The sequence below is a fragment of the Crocodylus porosus genome, unplaced genomic scaffold, assembly GCF_001723895.1.
Source record: "Crocodylus porosus isolate Cpor-Errol unplaced genomic scaffold, CroPor_comp1, whole genome shotgun sequence".
Lineage (NCBI taxonomy): Eukaryota > Metazoa > Chordata > Crocodylia > Crocodylidae > Crocodylus > Crocodylus porosus.
The window spans coordinates 32,055,398-32,060,804 of record NW_017728886.1 but is presented as its reverse complement, the minus strand read 5'-3'; positions in this window follow the sequence as shown (position 1 = coordinate 32,060,804).

Genomic DNA, 5,407 nt, shown 5'->3' with positions numbered 1-5,407 from the left:
GGCTCGCTCTGCCCGGGGCAGCGCCCCGGGGACGGACCAGCCCTCGCAGACCGGGCGGCGCCGCTCCCTGCTCCCACGTGTTTCTTCCCGGGGCGTCGGGGGCCCGGAGGGGGATGCGCGCCCGGCTCGAGGGGACGGCGCCCGCGGGGCCAGCGCGTCCTGTGTCCGCGACTGGCCCCCTCGGGCCTCGCTTCCCGCCCAAAATACCTCTGGCTTTCCAGAACCGCCGAGAGGGCCCTGACGGCAAGTCCGCACCGGCGGTGACGCGCACCCTCCAGCAGGGCGGGGAGCGCCCTTCCTCTGCCCGCGGGCTGGCCGGCTGCACGGTCGGGAGGCTGCATGGAGGGGGCCGCTGCCGCCATTTGCCGCCCGTAGTTTCATGCTCGTTGCTGAAGATAGCACCTCGCGCGCCGAGACAAAGGGCTGCGTTTGCATGGCTGTAAAAACGCAGACGCGGTCCCCGGGGCCACACGATGCTGTTCACCGACCCCTTCCCCACCGCGGGCTGCTGCCGGCCACGGCCCCGCCAAAGACACCCCGGCGGCGGCATCTCAGCTCGCACCCCACCCCCCAGCAGCGATGGCTTCCTCTGGTGCTATCAAACACGGCAGTGAAAGTACAGGGGAGCGGCTCCAACCCCGGATTACCCGGCAATGCTCTTTCCTTCGTGTCCTGACCTTTGCTGCAGTCGCAATCATTGACATTTCCCTTGCACTGATGTTTTTAACTCTTCACTTCTGACTGCGGGGGGGAGGGGGGGATCGTGAGGCGCCTTCTCCACTCAGGCAGGTTTTGAGTGGCGACAAAACTGGGGGGAGGGACAGGGGAGGCCTCTGGAGCGGACAGACGGGCGCGCTCCCCCCGCAGAGCGGCTCGCAGGGCAGGGCCCCTCCGCAGGGCAGTCCGCGCCGCATCTGCACGAGGGGGAGCGCCCTGGGCCGGCCCGGCTGCTCCGCAGGACAGGGGAAGCCCACGGGGTAAAACAAAACAAAATAACACGAAACAGGCGGGAGCTGCCGGACAGGGGTCCTGGGAGCCGCGTCCGACTGCCCTGCGCAGCCGCACCCGGCCGCGGCGACCCGGCCCGGAGCAGGAGAGGCGGTGCCTGGCCCCGGCCCGCACGCTGGCCCCGGCCCCGAAACCCTGCCCTCAGAGCCGGGGCGGGGCGCGGGGTCCCGCGGGCGCTGGGACCGGGTGTGCAGAGGACCGGGAGAGGCGCGCGCGGCCTCGCCTTGCGCCCCGCGGGGGCTGCGGCACTGCCCGCTCCGGGCCCGGGGGTCCCCTGACCCTGAGAGGCAGCGAGAGGGATGCAGGAAACCGGCAGTCTGGATCTGCCATCTTGTCTCTGGCAGGGGCTTGCCCCCTCCCGGCCCTGGAGCCCCGCACGCCCTGGCAAGGGCCCAGCCGGGAGCGCCTGGGCAGCGGCTCCTGGGGCGACGGGCCCCTGTAGAGCAAGCCCCGCAACGGAGGCCTCCCCTTGGCTGGCGCTTTCCCCGCCACCTCCCTGCTAGGTGCTCAGAGCTCGCAGGCTGCTCAGCTGATTTGTTGCTAGTAGCAACCACACGACAGCGATTTGCAGCCTGTTCTGCTGCTGGTGCCTCTCGTCCCCCTCCCGCGGATCGGGATCCCGGGCGCTGCCAGCGCGCCTCGCCGCCGCCCACGCCCTTGCACGCGGTCTGGGAAGAAGAGCAACGGGTGGGGGTGGGGGGCGCTTGTGTCTTCTCCGGGTAGCGCACAAAGCTGATCTTTGAGGTCAGGAGTGAAGTACCGACTGCCAACCTCCGCGTTACTATTCCAGGCTGCGCTGACTTCTCATTGTCTAGTCGCGTCGTTATAAATTACCAACCTGCCTCTATAGATCAGCTCAGTGTGTACGCACGTGTAGTCGTGTCTCTCCGGAGCGCCAGGAGCAGTGCCCAGTACCAAAACAAAGCGCACCCCGCAGAGTAATAGTCACAAAGCAACTGCCACACTCTCCGGGCCATTTCGGGGTTGGAAACACCCCCACCGTGTTTTTCCTCTTCCTGACACCGCACAAGCACTGAAGTTTCTGCAGGAAACCGATGATGTAGCCACACGCACGTGTTTACATCGATTAAGTGCTGCGAAGTTGTGCGTACCTTGCAACATACTACACTGCTTTGCCTTTCTTTTAATGTACTTGTATCTCTTTATTTAGGTCGTTACCTTTTCTTTCCATTAGTACTGCCGGTGTGGGAAACCCCACAGACAAATGTATAATTTATGATTGACTGTTTATTTACACACGGATGTTAAAATGCCAAAGGAAGCTTTTTTCCTCTTATGTAAAGAACAACCCAGTTGTTTATTATGTTTGACATTATTTATTTAATCCGTATAAATATGTTGTGGATTAAGCTCATCAGCAGAAATCTGAAGCGAAGACTGAAAGTTATTTTATATCTGTGTAGACCAAAGTCACAGCTCAAAAAGTGTCAATACTCTTTTGTTAAATCCTTTCCTTTTGATTCTTTGTTAAAATTAGCTTGGGGTCAAACTGAAGTTAAATAAAGAAGCAACACTTAAATGTTGATTATATTTTAATGTAGGAAATAATGAGTCATGGACACCCCCAAAAATCAATACATTCTCCTGAAGAAACACATCCGTTTCCTGGACTCCATAAATACCAGTAACTTTTCCCCAGTTTAATGAATTGTTATAAGCTGAAGTCAACCGCTTTAAACTGTAAATCGGGAAGGGAATATGTTGAGCTTTATGGATGACCTCTTCTGTCAAAGAAGGCATCCTACCTGCTAAGCAATTGACTCACCATCCAATTAAAAAGTCATTTTTGCGAAGTCGAGCAGTTTTTAAGCACTCCAAGCAGTTGTTAACAAGTTAAACAAGTTTGGCTGTCAAAACAAATTGTAAGTATTGGACAGGTTGCAAAATACGAGCTGAGATTATAACCAGGGGGGATTGTCCGAGTGTTGTCGGTTCGCCTGATGCCCGCGAAGAGGGCGGGTGGGATCGAGGAGCCGCAAGTTCTATGATGAACTTCCCAGGCGCTGAAAACTTTGCCCGGCCGGCTTGAAATCATAAGCAGAGCCCCTGGGACACCTGCACGTACATGACAGCGCACATGCAATGCCCCGTGAACTGCACGGAACTCACTTTCAAACAACCGCTGTCGTCCTTTCTTTATGCATGTGTCATTAACTCGGAAAAATCTGTGCGGATCGCGCTAGATGGTGCGGGGGTTTCACGGTCCTTTCGGACAGTTTACCTCTGGACTTGGCACTTCTTCTCTACAGGACAAGCGGGGCTGGAGGCGGGTGTGCAGAGGGGCAGACTGCTCTCAAGGGGGGAGTTTACCTGCTGCCTCGCGTCCGCATGGAAACAAGTGGGAGGGCAAAGCTCGCGGGAAGTTCCTTGAGACATGTACGAAACAAGAAGCAAACTCCAGCGCCAGCTGTGCCCGCTGGAAGAGAACATCCCCTTTCTCCTTTATAACGGCGTCGTCTCGTAGTGCTGCTCCTGAGCTAAAGGGCTTCCCTGTTCCCGAGGATTAGCGCCATGGAGGTGAATGGTGGGTGAGCTGATTATTTTTACCGATGCTAGCAGTGCGGCAGCTCTGACGGGCAGCCCCAAGGGCACGGGCTTTCCATTGTGAGCGCTGGGTCAGACAACGCGTCATTTCCATCAATGACTTTCTGCCTCGGGCACTTCTGAGAGCCAATGACGTGTCCGTGGGCGGGGCTTCTGCGTGGTATTTTCAGCGCTCACTTCCCTCTAAACAGACTCAGCGCTTACGGGAACCAAACACGGGAGGAATATCTGGAGACATGCAAAATGCGTTTCGAGGCTTGCAGCCGACGCAGACTGACTTAAGCAGGCAGGCACATCCACTTTGTCTGTAATTCAGACCGTTGCTTTTTTCAACTTTGTCAAGCACTGCTTATTTTTTTGAAATCTAACTTAAGTACGTGAAATATCCGTGAAAGAAATGTGCTTAACAGCTATTGACTTTGTCATGCACTCGTGGGGAGAATTTCCCAAAATATTTCCTGCGGCAAATGACCTTTTTGCCCATCTGATTGGACGTGTCCTATTTACCGGTACTTTTAGAGAAAAGAAACATACTGCCAGTTTAACAGAGAGAGGGAGGGAGGGGGGAGTTGCACAAAATACTCATTGAAACATCTACTTCATTTTGGAAAATAATTCTGCTTGTTTCAGTCCATGTTACTTGCACCTGAACGGAATATACGGATTATATTTTAGCACCATATAACTTTCTAAAGCATCTTTACACTTTTCGAGTCTGAAAGAATACCTTCCTTGAGCGCTAAATTATTATAAAAGACTTTACCATTATTTATCAAACAGCATATTCGTGTCACGAGTAATACATTTAATCTTAGGTGTTTTACATATAGAGCTTTGAAGAGCAAAGCAGCGGCATCTAAAATTCGTGAAGACATTGTCTTTTATATTTTATATTATATTTTACGTTTTATGAAGTGTGAATACGGGCGTTGCGCTAACGATCCTTATTTAATTTAGCCTAGGACTTCGCAGAACTTGGCCCGTATTTGAATAAGTCAAAGTGTGTTCACGAATATTCAAGCTATTTAGGAATCTCGGGCAAGAATTTGGAGCCTGTTGGAGAGTCTGGTGATGTTCAAAGCCGGTCGGAACTGACTTCGCACTTCAGTCACTGCTTGCGTTAGGTGCTAGAGGGAACTCTTTCTTTAACCTCTTCCATACATATATGCACTTACGTCTGGGAGACCTATCATGCAGCGATTACACTCCAGATGTGTAAAACAGGCAGGGGGCTTAACCTGGCGCTCATTAAAAGTACTAATTACCAAACAATCTGCATTTATAAAGTGGCTTATTAATACGAGAAATGTCCAAATCAGCAGCTACCTTGGCCAACACCAGCAGTAGGTAGTTTTTTAAAAAGGCGAATGATGTAAAACATGAGGAAAAATGCAACGATTACCTCATCAAGCCAGAAAGTCTTTGGTTAGCATCCGCCCATGCTAGCTAGCTTCATTTTACCAACAAATACATCATTTCGGATTAGCTCTAGGGCAGCTTAAAAGCTGTCCCAGAAGCCGCCGCCCTTCGGCCAGTGTCAGGAGGAAATTAAGCTAAGCACTGCTAAAGTCAAGCTTGCAATGAACTTTATTCTGAGGACTGAAGATGATAAAAAATCACCTTCCCTTGAAAGGGAGAACACGTGCTTTGCTCCCAAGCCTTTTGTCAAGGCACCTCGCCTCCCCTCCCTGCTCCTGCACCGCCGTGGAGCGCGCTCAGTGAGTCCGCGCCCTCCGGGCACGGCGCAGTCCGGGCGCGAGGCGCAGCCGGGGCGGCCCGGGGAGCCGGGTGCTCCAGTCCAGGGCTCCGGCACCCACCCGCGCTTCTCCCGGCC